Below are 14,982 nucleotides of genomic sequence, written 5' to 3'. Positions count from 1 at the left end.
AAGGAGGCACAACTCAAACTCCCTAGGTTTTCCAAATGATGGCTGTTATTGAGAGGTAATGAATATGAAAAGTTATTAAGTGAAGCTGTTGCTCAAACTTTTAAGTGAGAATACAAATGGTTATATAATGTACTGTATTCATTACAAAGAGAACCATACGACTAAAATAAAAGGTACGTGGTCTAGCCTAGCTAAGTTTGGAGAAATTCATCAACAGAGGGGCTGAAAATTCTAGTGAATAAGGCAACCATCTACGTGGGTGGAGGAAGGGCTATAAACGTGAATAAAAGTACTATAATTTGTGCATATATATGTATGTATTCATTTATACAAAATACATATATGTGGGGCAATATTGCAGAAGATAGGGAGCTGGTGTTGTAGTCAGGAAGACCTGGTTTCAGATCCTACTTCTAACATATATTGGCTGAGTGACCCTAGACAAGTCAATTTACGTCTCAGTGTCTTGGGCAACTCTTGAAAGCTATATGTAGTAGAGCAAGAATAGTTCTTGCCAGGAATTTCCCATATCAACAAAATATTAGGTTTGATTTACCCCAAAAATATTTATGGCACTCCATCAGGTCTACAAGAGAAGCAGGGAATTGCTTCATTCTTCAAATTTGTATCCCAAGAGCTTGGCACATAGTAGGACCTTAATAAATGCTTATTAATGAATAATAGTAAAAATAGTAATATATAATTACAATATAATAGTATATAGTAATGATAGCAATGATAATAATAATATTATAATAATAGCATTTATAAAGAGCAAAGTGATTTAGATTTTTTAACTGACTCGATCCTCACAATAACTATGGAGGAAAGATATTATTATTATCATCCTCATTTTAGAGATGAGGAAACTGAGGCAGATCTACCCAGGGTAGCATAGCAATTTTCTGAGGAAGAATTTGAACTCAGGTCTTCCTGACTTCAAACTCAGCATTCTAACTCCTACATCATCTTGCTGTCTAGTAGAACTCAGCATATGTGCTGACAACTCATATATGTACATATGTAATTATCATTGTGAACTGGAACTAGGTTTGGATCCCTTTCAGCTAACACAGTTAGATATTAAGTCATCTGCATGCTTCACACTCCCCAGCAGTATTCACTCTGGGCAGTCACTCCATACATAGTGAGAACAAATACCTACTGTCCACTGGACCATAGGTTTCAAAACTGGAAACAAACCCCAAGTGTTGCAAATCAGAACACTGGCCAGCAGTCAGGCTACCTAAAACCACTAGTTAAATTCCAAGACAGCTTTGTGGCTTCCTCTCCTCACTCCCAACACTCCTGTTGAGGTTTAAAATTAACTACACTTTGGAAACATGACATTTCCTTTTCAAACACTAAAGCTATGGGCCATAAAATGATAGGAAACACAGAGAACATGTAAACCTTCTCAAAAGTAAGATGAATCAGAGGCTGCTGATTTACATAAAAAAATCTTCAGACATTCTTGTTTATTGAAAGTGACATGGGTGGCTAGGTGGTGCAGTGGATAAAGCACAGGCCCTGGAGTCAGGAGTACCTTGGGCAAGCCACTTAACCCCATTTGCCTTGCAAAAAAACCTAAAAAAAAAGTGACAGATAATCTTCATTAACTCCTCTGTGATTGATAAGAAGAGATAATTGTCTACACAGTGGTCAGCAGTCATTGTAGTGTTGTGAACTTAAAACCCACTTATACAAGTCAAATCCCATTTTTAACCCAACTGAAGGGAACTGTCCAACTTTTGTTGTTACTGGTGTTCTCATTTTTGAATACTGCTTGAAATAAATCGTTGGCTGTTTTGTTAAACAGTGCTTTGGATTAGCATGGGATCTACTTTTAAGTAAGATTAAATTGCTGGTTATGTGAATGTTCCTTATTATAGATCAGTGATAGAACTCAAGATTTCTAGTCCTGTTACATATATGAAAACACTTGGGGGAAAAAGGAATATTGAGAGGACTGTTCTCAATCTTTGATTAAGGGCCAATTCTGGTTAGTCTGAAGGCTGGAGGTCTGCTCCCTCTCTACAACAATTCAGAGTCAAATGGCAGATTCCTTTATTATGTATTACCTAGAATTTAAGATTTCCTTTAGTATATGGTCACTAACTATATGATACTCCTGACCACCATTACCACTGATCTTTCCTTTCTCTATTCGGATCAATCAATGAGGTTGGGACTGAAAGACATCATTAGCAATAGGTTCTTCATAAGATAATTTTAATTAGAACCTTACTGCCAATTTAATCTACCAGTTTCCCTGGAATAGATACTTTCTCTTTGTCGTGACTAGTTAATTTATAACTCCTGATTTCCTAATACCTGTGGATTGGAATTTTAAAAGTCTAAGAAACAGCCTCTTCTGTTCCTTCTTCTAAGTTCTTATCTCTATCCTTACAGCATGTCTTCTGGAACCCTCCTCTATTCTTAATAAATTCACCATCATCCCAGTTTTCTTCTCCATATCTAACATTTACAAAAAATGGAATTTGTTCTGAAGACAACCTAACTTTTACCTCTCTATAAAGTGTTGGTCATTCCTGTCATATTCCCCAACACATTGAGTCTGAAATGGGCATAGTCTTTGTTACCCTAGGCAAGAAACTTAAACTCTAATTGTCTTAGTTTCATCAACTATAAAAAGGGGATGATAATAGGGTGTTGTGATGATCAAATGTGATATAAGTAGCTCCTTGCACTTAATCAATGCTTCCTTCCTTCCTAGATTTACATTTCCATTCTACCATAATCATACCTTAGACTTCAGCATTATCCTAAATTGTTCTAATGCTCTGGTCCTGAATGCTGAAATTATCCTTTCTGTCCTTCCATTTTTCTATCTGCTCAAGTTCCTCCAAAACCTGCTGTGTGCCCTAACTGCACAATTAGTCCTTCCAGCACCTTATTCCATTCTCATTTTCCTTTTTTCTCCCCAAAGCCTAATCCTTTTGCAATTATACAGAGTATTTTCTTCTCTCCTCTTTTCTTCCACTACTTATTGCTTCCCAGTTCTCATCCTTTTGAATCATCTTTTTTCCCCTATGCCTTCTCTATTCTTACACAAGAGATGCTAAAAACTGCTACATGAAATTATGAAACTGGATTTCCTGGGTCCACTATAAATTATCTAGTCTTGTATGGTTCTAATGGCTCCTTGGCAAGCCTTCTATTTATCCCTGATTTAATCTCTATCACACTCCTCACAGAAATTATTCCAAACTCCTCTTTTTCTCCTAATACTAACTTAACTACTTTTACTTTCTCAGCAGATATCTTTGATTTTACTGAGAAAACTGAGGCTATCCACTGTTAAGTGTCTATATCTCTCCTACTAGACATTCAAAACTCACCTACAAGGGTGGCTAGGTGGCGCAATGGAGAAAGCACTGGCCCTGGAGTCAGGAGTACCTGGGTTCAAATCCGGTCTCAGACACTTAATAATTACCTAGCTGTGTGGCCTTGGGAAAGCCACTTAGCCCCATTGGTCTTGCAAAAACCTAAAAAACTCCAACAACAACAAAAAACAAAAACAAAAGTCACCTATACCTTCAATCATTCCCTCCTCCTTCACTTTAGTCTCAGAAAATGAGCTGGCCATTGCCATTTTCAAAGCTAGTGTATTACTTGTACCCTTTATCCTATCCCCTTCCATCTTCAGTCTCCCCCTATCTACTTGTTCCATCCTCACTGTGTATAAAATATTCACATCTTATTAAAAAAAACTGACTTAATCCTGCTGCCTCCTCAAAGCTATGCTATATATATATATATATATATAAAATATGTAATATAAATATATAATATATGTTTCCTTTTCTCTCCTAAACTCCTAGAAATATAAATCTATACCTGCTGCCCTGCTACCTCTATTTCTTCACCCACCCATTCCTGTAATCCTTTTAAATTTGGCTTGAGACTCTTACACTCTACTGAAAATTGATCTCTCTCAAAGATAAGCAATGATTTCTTAATTACTAAATCCTAGGGTTTTTTCCCCTCAATCCCAAATCCTTCTTTGCCTCTCTATAGCTTCTGCCTCTCTGTAGCTTGCTTTCTTCTAGATAGCTTTTTTCTGGCTTTCCTCTTACCTGTCTAAACACTCCTGCTTAATCTCCTTTATTGATTCATCTTTCTGTTCCTTATGCAAGTGTGCTATCTAAGGCCCTGTCTTGGACCCTTTGCTCTCCTCTATCTCCATATTCACCATTAATGATCTCATTTACTCCCACTGTTGTAGCTGTGGTTTAGTTATTTTCAGTCCTGCCCAATTCTTCATGACCCTATTTGGGGTTTTTTGGCAAGGATATTGGAGTGATTTGCCATTTACTTCTCCAGCTCATTTTACAGAAGAAGAAACTGAAGCAAGCAGGATTAAGAGACTTGCCCAGTGTCAAACATCTATAAATGTCTGAAGACAGATGAATTCAGGTCTGTCCTGACTCCTAGTCCAGTACTCTATCCACTGAACCATTTAGCTGCCCCATTTACTTCCATAGGTTCCACTATTTCCCTTAAGTAGATAACTCCCAAATCTATAAATCCATCATAATCTTTCTTTTCAAATTCTAGTCCCATATTTCCATTTTGGAAATCTTTGTATATTCTCAACCACTTCAAACTCAACATATCTAAAAGTAAATTATGTTTAAAACTCCCTCCTCTGAACCATCACTATGCTATCTCCATTGAGGATTGCATCATCCTCTTAATCATACACATTTGAAGGTTAAAAGCAATCTCTGATTCTTCCATATTGCTCACCTCCTTTAGTAAGATGCTAAGTGATCAATTTAATCTCTGCAACTCTCCCATCTGTGCTCTTATCTCTAATTGTTTTGGTTACACACTCTTGGTTTAGATCTAAATTGGTCTCTCTGCCTCCTGTCCTTCTCCTCTCTCCTTTCTAATCTATGTTTCACCTATAGTAAGCAAAACAATATTCCTAAGACCCAGTTCTGATCATGACATTTTCCTGTTCAAAAGTCTTCAATAAATTCCTACTGCTTTGGAATAAAAATCACTAATTCCTTTTTCTAGCAATTAAAATACTTCATAACATGCCTCTCACCTATCTTTCCTCTTATTTCATACTACACCCCATCAGCACATGCTATATTCTAGTGGCACTCAAACTTAATATGAAATTTTATATTTCTGTAAATCTGTATCCTATTCCCCCCTCATCTGCCTCCTCCTTTCCATCTTTCAAAATTCTTGCTTTCCCTCAAGTCAAGGCTTGGTTAAGTTGGCTTTCCTTTTAGTTTTTCTGATTCTCCTGATAGTATTCTCTTCTTCCTTAAAAAGTTTAAGCAATTTTTCTTGGTCCAAACTTGTATTACATTTATCTATGTTCACATTCCTCTCCCTTCCAAAGACTGCCAGCATCTTTTGGAAAGGAATGATTTCAATTTGTGTTTGTATTGATCAATCATTAAATCAAACAACAAAGTCAATCAAATCAACAACAGACATTGTACTATAAGTGCTGAGGATACATAAATAGCAGAAGTTCTGCATATATTAGCCTAATGAATATGCCCAGTTGAATTATAAGATGTGGGCATATGCTAGGGTTGTACATCACTGGAGACAGGAACCTTGGGACAGTGGACAGGAAGCTAGCCAGGCTCAGAGTCAGACTCAGATGCATCCCTTCTGGATCTAGATGGATGATCTTGTGATCTCAAAACACACCGACTACGGAACCTGGGCAAGACACCATTTTTCAGGACCCCCAGGCAACTGTCTATAGGCAACTGATTATAGAATGAAGAGCAACTGCATAGAATGTAGATAAATTGGTAATTTTTTACACAGATAAAATCATAGGTTAGGTCAAAAAAATCCATCACTGGATCTTTCATGTCTACACCAAGATTATTAATGGATACCTTCACATGAAGATATAGAACCCGATTCTATTAGTACTATCTTTCCCCTTTTGTATGCCCTCCTTCCTAAAGCCCTGTCATAGGCTGGGTAGGGGTCACAACTGAGGCTCTGTTTCTACCTCCCTTTGCTGGACTTTAGCCATGCTCTGCTCATTAACAGCTCCCCCAAAGTGGGGAACAGAGGAAATAAAGACATAAAATCTAAATCTGTCAGTCTTGCTACATGTGAGCAGCTGAAGCATGGAGACAGGCAAGAAGCCAACAAAGCTAATGGTGGCTTCCCTGCCATCTGGGGCTTTAGAACCAGTAAGGATTCACAAGATTTTGGGAAACTTTCTATGCCATGCAGATCATCCCTAGTGAAAATTTCACCCCTTAAAAAAGTAAGAAATCACCTCCACACTGTGATTTAGGTGTTGTTGGGGATATGGGAAAACCATCCTAATCAGAGACAGAATGATGCATATTGATAGCCTCAGGGCCCAATTCTGCCTGTGGGTACTGATTTTTGAATGTGGTATTCACTGGTCCTGTTAATGTGGTATGCAAAAACAATGGAATCTTTTGGTCAGGCCTGATTCTACAGGGGACACTGAGACATCTGTCTGAGCCTTCTCAGATTTCGATGTTCTGACTTGGAAGTATTCCCCTTATGCAAATTAATCTAAGGTGTGGGTAGATTTTTGGTGGTACTTTTTTTAAATCACTTTTTTGTACTTGTGACTACATACCACATTAACCTGGTGTCCCTTTCTGCCTTCCCTTCAGTGAAAAAGTAGTCGTCAAGTCTGCTTTTGTGTTATCACTGAAAGGACAGAGATCTCTGCCTATGATCAGCCTATAGCCCCTAAGCTAACTGGACAAATTGCAAACTTGACTATAACTGGCAGTTAATATATAGGTATGGATTGGCATGCAAATACCACACTAGTCAAAAGCCATTCTAAACAATGAAAGCTGTTTCCTGATGGATTATAAGACAATTCCTTCCAACATGCTACTATCTTGTTTCTCAAAAATATGGCTTACATACTTTTAGGAACTAATATTCAAATATTAAGTCAGTATAGAGGTATGAAATATGCTTGCCTGTGGCTTATGGGTACATCACAAAAAACAAGATTAATATGTAATTAGTAAATATTCAACAAAATAAGTAAAAGTAAAATAAGGCATAGATAATGCTAATTTGCTATTTTCTAAATCAAAATGCAACATGTAGGGACCCTTCTGCATAGTTTGGTGGTCCCCTTTTCTACTTGAGTTTGATAACCCTGGTACAGTGGATGGACACCTGGACTTGGAATCAGGTGAGATCAGTTCATATTTTTCCTCTGACACTTATGAACTGTGATCATGGCCTAATCATTAATTTTTTTCTGAACCTCAGAGTCCTCATTGGTAAAAACTGTGTGACCCTGGTCAAGTTATTTAACCCTATCTGTCTCAGTTCCCAACAAAACCCAGAGTTCAGGGAAATATGTTTTAGTTCAGTATTTTTTTCTTCCTGAAAATTTTAGCTAGGTTTGGGCAAAATTTAATTCATCCCATTCTCTCCAAATTTTTACTTACATTCTGTTTAAATTCTACTACCCTAACATTTACTAATAGCCAAGTCTACACCTGGCAGAAGGTTTACCAGCATACAAGGTCTTCTACATCTAGAATTCAAGACAGTTGGTTCAAGTTGAGCCCTTTACATTTCTGTTTTTACCTGTTCTGTGAAACTCTCATTGAGTCTCACAGCCTGAGGAAGTTTTCTCCCACTCCCACTTCAAACACTCATAGCACTTTGGTTTGTCTCATGGCACTTAATTCTTAATTCTATCCAGCATTATTATAGTTATATGGATACTTATTTAAACTACCACTTCTATCTCCTCTGAAAGAAGAAAGTTCTCTTCAAAGAGGGTTCATATCCTATTCAGTAATTGCACCTGACATTACAAGCACAGTGATAGACTGCAACTGATTAATATAATATATGATTGGGTGTATCTATCTATCTATCTATATTTTGTGTGTGTGTGTGTGTGTGTGTGTGTGTGTGTATGTGCTCATGCCAAAAGTCTTCCTATTTGCATTAAACTGAAAAGCAGTCTAAGGTCTCTTAAAGCAATAGATTTTCTCACTTTGATAAACAATTTAATGGTAAATGATTAGATTTACATCCTATTCTTATGGAGAGAAAAAAAACAAAAAATCTCTTTCAAAACCAGACTATGAAGAAAAACTAATTTGAGATGATAGTTTTCTTTCTTTCTTTCCCTTTTCTGTTTATTTATTTTTTATAGGTTTTTGCAAGGCAAAGGGGTTAAGTGGCTTGCCCAAGGCCACACAGCTGGATTTGAACCCAGGTACTGCTGACTCCAGGGCTGGTGCTTAAAATTATGGAATGCTTCAAGAATTTGCATGTCATCCTTGCACAGGGGCCATGCTAATCTTCTCTGTATCATTCCAATTTTAGTATATGTGCTGCTGAAGCGAGCACTCAGTTGTTTATTTTCTTTCTTCCTTCCCTTCCTCTCCTTCTTCCTTCCCTTCCTCTCCTTCTTCCTTCCTTCTTTCTTTTCTCTCTCTTTCTTCCTTGACTTTCCTTCTTTCCGCTTTTTCTTTCTTCTTTTCTTTCTCAGTTTTCTTTCTTTCCTTTCTCTATCTTTCCTTCTTTCTCTCTTCTTTCCTTTCTTCCCTTCTTCCTTTTCTTTCTCTTTCTGCTCTTCCTTCCCTTCTCTCTCTCTCTCTCTCTCTCTCTCTCTCTCCTTGTGCTTTAGTAGTTATCCATTTGTCAACAAAGGGGGGGGAATTGATTAACCAAAGAAAAAAACCAATTCAGAGGTCAGTCTCAAATTAAAAGGGTTTCACTCTAGGAGGTGTGCAGGATCTGTTCTCAACAGCTATCATTAGAGAGTAGGAGGGTCCACAGTGGAAGGCAGAGTGAAGAGGACTCCTCCTTCCTGCCTGAACTCCATCTCTCTCAGAACTTGGGGGACGGCAGCCTTTCTTTCATCTCTGCGTGCACTATGTAGGCTGCGGCCACTAGGGGAGTGTGTTGAAACAGTAATGAGATTCTGTCTCCATCACCCTGGCTTTGTGCGTCCTCCTGCTGTGGATAGGCCCTGGGACTACCTAAACAAAAGAAAGAGGAGGCAAGAATCCTATAACATCTCCACTACCGCAAAAATTTGGATTGTCCCACATTCATTTTCCTCCCATTAGCCCATGTCTAGTCTGAGTAGTAATTTCTATATGTTGATGAAAAATCATTAAAAGATTTATTACAATTAATTTTATTATTATGATTTTTCAGGTACAGTGACGTAACGAGATTTCTTTACCCATATTTTCGGAGAAGGAAAAATGGATCCTTCTACAGTCATCTCACAGGCTATTTATTAGGCCAGGAGCCTAGGACAGGGAAACAATCTGTGCAGATAACAGCAGGTTTCTCTCTTCTCACTCACATCTAAACAGCCAGCTCTGGCTGCTTATTATGCATATGTTACCATACTAACACTGCAGTATTCAGTCAAAGATTGAGCTGTTTTTTACAAACCAGTGACAAGACAAGGGACTTGCCTCAAATGAACAGGAAGCAAACAGACAAAGGAATTGCTGGAATATCTTGTTTTGATATTTTTAGCTACATTTTCAAAGGATAAATTACAGGAGAAATCTGGACTGATTCCTTTGGCAATTGCATTATAATACACCATAATCATCCTGAGCCTACCCCTTCCCCAAAGACCTTCAATTTAAAATTGCAGATTGTACTTAAAGGAAACCCCAAAATTGCTTGTTTGTTTGTTTTAGTTAAATAATTCAAATCTTCCTAGAATAACACCCCTGGATTCTTAAAATATCCTGAACCACAGCTCTGGTGCACCAGGAAGACCAGGAAGATTTCACATCATTTGCAGCAAACAATCCAACCCAATTTCCACAGAAAAATCATCACAGGGAATGGACAAATATCAAACAGCTGCTCCCAGAAATAGACTACTCAAATACAGGGTCCTAAACAGAGCCTTACCACAATTCTGTTTGCCATCCCCCCCCTTCAGCAGCTATTTCCTCCAAACCACCTCAAAGTCAAATTACTCCAAAATGAATTGAATGAAAGTAAAAACAAAACACAAACATCTAGAAATTTATATTAGTATATCATCTTTGATATGGATTTAGGGTCAGAGTTCATCCTACAATTGAATCTATCATATGTCCATGGGCAAGTTACTTGATGGTTTTCTTTAGGCCTCAGCTTTCCCCCTTGTAGCATCAGAGGATAGAATGAGATTTCCAAGGTTCTTTTGAACTCTAAATTCTAATGTTGGAAATAATGCAACTGACCCTGCTTAGAATCCTAAGACATTGCCTGTGGGTGAATTGGGCATATTCCAAAGGCATCATTACACCCACGATCACTCAACAAACAGACAAAAACTAGAAGGCAGGAGGAGGGTTACTGGAAATACACTGGGTTTATTTGTGGATAAATACACTAGAGTTTTTTTCATTAGAGTTTTATCCTGATTATAAGATTGATCCATCTCAGGTTTAAGCTGGCTAGTGCAAGATAACAGTCTCAAAGTGAGGAGGCCCAATTATCTTAGAAAAATCAGCAACTAGATTTTTTTCAGCAACAATCCTTTGGCAGCTTCTATGAATTTCTGAAATCACTTTCCTTTTAATATTACAATGTGAGGTGATATGTGGGTTATCTATAAATGAAAACATGGGGTTCCAAGCCCAAGGTATTAATCAAAGTAACTAAAAATATCACCATTCAGTATTAGAGCTCTTATTTTCTCTTTCTTTTGTAAATTCCTGCCTTAAAGGAAGGCAAGAAAGTGTTAATATGCTGAAACAAGTTAGACAAAGAAATCTAAACCAAGAGATTTTTGTCAAATGGAAAAAGAAGGAAGGCACTTGAATTTGCCAGCTTAGAGCACATCAGCATCAATTGGATGATTCAGATCTCCTTAAGCACTTCTCCCCAATCACTGTCATAAATAGGAATTTTTCTGTTTGGGGCCAACACTACAAAATATACCTGAGGCAAGTAGTAGTACCCTAACCCTAATTTTGATTCTTGGTTTGAAGCCAGATGGTGTTCCATGATATTTTTTAGGTCTCAGCTTCTTCATTTGTAGCATGAAGAGGTAGAACTAGATTAAATCTAAGGTCTCTTTGAACTCTAAATCTTAAGAACAGTGATATTGGGAACAACGTAAGTGATCCTCCTTATCCTAAGACATTATCTGTAGATGATCTGGGGATAGTCCAAAGACACCATTACACCTATACTCACTCAAAAAATGGATAAAAACCAGAAGAAAGGAGCAGGGATGGTATTAGGGGGCTATTAGGACTACTGAAAGTAGACTTAGGATCTGCTCAAAGAGGTTTCTGAAGAGGCCTGGATGGATGAGGAAGAGAGGAAAAGCAGAGCAGGATGGGAGGAGAAATTCATATTAGCACAACACTAATTGATTAACTAATACAATATACTTGTAGAATCCTATTTTAACTAATTTTTTTTCTTGATGACTAAGTACTAAGCTCTGTTGCTTTAATTCAGTTCAAGGAATACAAGTCAATAGGATAAAGCCCCAGTTCCCATACCTTAGGTATGACTCTACTTGCCCATCTAAATTGTTACAGAGTTATCTTTTCATGAATGATCTGGATACAAATATGTGTGGACCTAGCTGCTGAGGGATTTATCCTCTCTTGATCTCAATTTTCTTATTTGTAAAATGGAGATGGAGTATTAGCAAACCTGTCAAAAATCCCCCAGGTTTTAACATGCCATGTGTTATATGAGTACCTACATAGGAATCAAAAGTTGCATACCTCAGCAGAAGCAAATACATGGCTTAATCCTGAACTGTCATAGAAATGCTAGTGGAACTCATAAGGCAAAGAATCAAGACAAAAACAGATTTACGGTTGATTTATCCTAGTAAAAATTCCTGTGGTTCAGCATGGCCCAATAGACTTCCTTGTTACATTATGTGGTGAATTTTTTCCAGAAACCACACTATATAAGCAACACTCTCTCTCTGACCCACTTTGCTTCCAACCTAGACAAACTGCAACTGTGAAAGCAATCATTTTAAGTTCTTATTATGATGGATATGGAAGACAATAATTGCCACAATAAAGTTAGGAGTTTTCTGACTACTGATGTTAGGTATCAAGTAGATTCTAGACTTCATACAGTGTATTGGGTCCAGTAGCGGAAAAAATTCTAGTGTTTCTTTTAACTGGATATTATGGATCATAAATTCATAATCCCTATATTTCCCCCTTTGTGATGAACAAACAAATGAAATTAGGAGCACTGACTGTATGGAATTTTCCCCTAATTCCTAAAGGGCTATCACTCAAAACTTTTAGATTTTGAACCAAAATCAGAGAAACCTGGCACCATGTAAAGGACCAAGGACCTCATGTTTTGAAATAGGGATAGTTAATAATGGGGATTGAAGTAGAACTAAAGAGGAAAGCAGAATTTAATTCTTTGAAATGCCATTTAGCTATGTGAGCACATTTATGCTGTCAAGCTTCAGTCTGGTAAAAGATCATCCAATTTGGCATTCCTAAACTCGATGTTCAGAGACTTCCCCAGGAAACTCAGCATGATCAGCTTCCATAAAGGGTCACTGGAGCCAGGCAGGAATCACAGAAACTCCAAACCGGGACATTTCTAAGGAAAACTAAGAGCATTTTCAGTTCTTGGGGAAGTTGGAGGGGGTGGCTAAATGATGTCTGCCAATATGGTGAGAATCCTTAATCAGATTTACAATTTGATCTACATGATATGATCTATACCGCTATAAATGGCAGCTAGATAGTTCTGTGAACAGAGTTCCAGACCTAGAGTCAGGAAATGCAGAGGTCAAACATGACCTTAAACACTTATTAGCTATGTGACCCTGGATAAGTCATTTAGCCCTATTTGCCTTAGTTTTCCTCATCTGTAAAATGAACCAGAGAAGGAAATGGTAAACCAGTCCAGTACCTTATGATGAAAAGGGATCACAATGAGTTGGACATGATAAGATTAAAAAAAAAAAATGGAACAAAAACATAGAAATAAACAATAGGATCAACTGAAGACAAGTTGAAAGTTTAAAAAAAAACAGCAGTGCCTTGAAAAAGAAATTGCCATTTAAAAAAAGATAATATTTTGGCTTTAAAATTTTTATTAAAAATACAACAGAACCTAACATTTATAGAGATCTTCAAAATTTGCAAAGAATTTTACCTATATTATTTCATATGAATCTCACAATAATCCTGTGGGGAGAGTATGGATACAATATGATTATTTTTTTATTTTACAGGGGAAGCTGAGATTCATTTTTTCCCACAGCATTTTTTTTTGTTTAAATTACACAAATAGTAAAAGTTGGAAGCAGAATTAAAACCCAGGTCTTCCTGACTCCAAACCTGGTGATTGCTTTTATCTGCAGAAAGAGGAATGGAACAAGAATTTATTAAGTGCCTACTGCTTGCCATTGATACCATATCTCTACCATACTACTTAGACAAATATCATCTAGATGAAAGTCAAAACTATAATCATGACCACTGATTTAACTTCTAAGTATGAAAAGAACATAGTGTGGAAGACAGAAAATTGATCTCAATCAGGAAAACTTGGGGTTCAATTCTTGCCTCTGAATCACACTAACTGTATGACTGTGGGCAAGTCTTCTAACTCCCTAGAGTTCTAGAAAATTTTCTGAGGCTATATGTGACAGAAAAGGCGCTGACCTGCCTGCATTGGTAGAATGAGTTTGTTCACTTGCAAGATCCCTATACAAATGAAAGAACAAATTTAGTCTCTGTCCCTAATATAGAGACTTAAATCAAGTTTTTATAAGAACATGACATTTGAAGTAACATTCATGTAAATACAAATAGGTTGCAACAAAGCAATAAATGTATCAGAAATATCTTATGGTGTTCCCAAAGGTTTCTACATATTATTTTGAAGTATTAAAAAAACACACTGTCTCTTGAGTTAGTGCTCCATGAATTCAGAAAATTCTAATGCAAATAAATGCTTTCTTCAAGTTCTTAATTGCTGGACTGGTGTTTATAGATACAACCTGTTTATGAACAGTGCTACATTACAATTAATTGTTGGGAAAAATGTTTGTAATACACTTAGCCCAAGTAATTTAAATGTCTTATTTTACTAAACCTCCTCAAAGAATGTGGTAAAAATTTCTTACAAATAACCATAATTAACCTGCTGAAATAGCTATCTTTTTATTCAGTTTCCCTTTTATTCACACTGCTTCCATTCTCCTAAGGCTCTCATTATCACCTGTCTAGATTAGGGCAGTATTCTCCTAATAGGTAGTTCTGCTTTCCCTTCTCCTTTACTCTGATTTACATTCCAATACTGCCAGAATAATTTTCTTTATATATACATCTACCCATGTCAATCCTTTTTACAAAAATCATCAGTGGCTCCCTATTGCCTTCCAAATAAAATTCATATTCTTAGTTTAGAATAAAAGGATTTTCAAAACTTGGTGCCATGCAACTATTTCAAAATGATCTCAAATGACATTCTTTCTACAAACTCCATGTTCTAGCCAAATTGGACAATTCTGCTCCCTCACATCTATTAGATTCTCTTGTCTCCATGCATTTGTCAGGTTATTCCCTAGTTCTGGATGACCTTCCCTTTTCTTTTAGAGGAGTGATGAATTTCTATCTACCCTCTTAAAAGTCCAAGTGAAATAAAACTAAAAATTCTGATGTCCTCATTGCTAATTAAGTTCACTCTCAGACTTCATACAATGTTTTGCTTTTGCATGTCTAATGTATTTCTTTTGTAATATGGACCAGGAAGGGGCTTAGTAATCAACAAAAACATTGTTTTATGAGAGCAAGGACTGTCAAATCTGAAACGTTACTCCAGCATTTTTAGCATGGTCCCTTGTGTCTGCATTCAACAAATATTTATTAAGCATAATTTATCTGCAAAGCACTGTCATCAAGGTTATGGTTCCTTCTCTCATGATTATTGAACCCTTCTCTGGGATCACCAAGCTCA

The 14,982-nt window shown here is 37.0% G+C and overlaps 1 protein-coding gene and 1 non-coding gene across 6 annotated transcripts in view; both read right to left on the bottom strand.

The window, feature by feature from the left end:
* NCAM1 (neural cell adhesion molecule 1) overlaps nt 1-14,982 on the bottom strand; it is a 513,914-nt gene that overhangs the window by 215,880 nt on the left and 283,052 nt on the right. The gene's annotated exons all lie outside the window — the stretch shown is intronic.
* Nucleotides 8,288-8,394, bottom strand: LOC141510350 (U6 spliceosomal RNA). The gene has a single exon (XR_012474847.1). It is a non-coding gene; the product is annotated as a U6 spliceosomal RNA (small nuclear RNA).

Source organism: Macrotis lagotis, chromosome 1, assembly GCF_037893015.1.
Source record: "Macrotis lagotis isolate mMagLag1 chromosome 1, bilby.v1.9.chrom.fasta, whole genome shotgun sequence".
NCBI lineage: Eukaryota > Metazoa > Chordata > Mammalia > Peramelemorphia > Peramelidae > Macrotis > Macrotis lagotis.
Note: the sequence above shows the minus strand (reverse complement) of the source record. Positions and strands in the feature narration are given on the sequence as shown.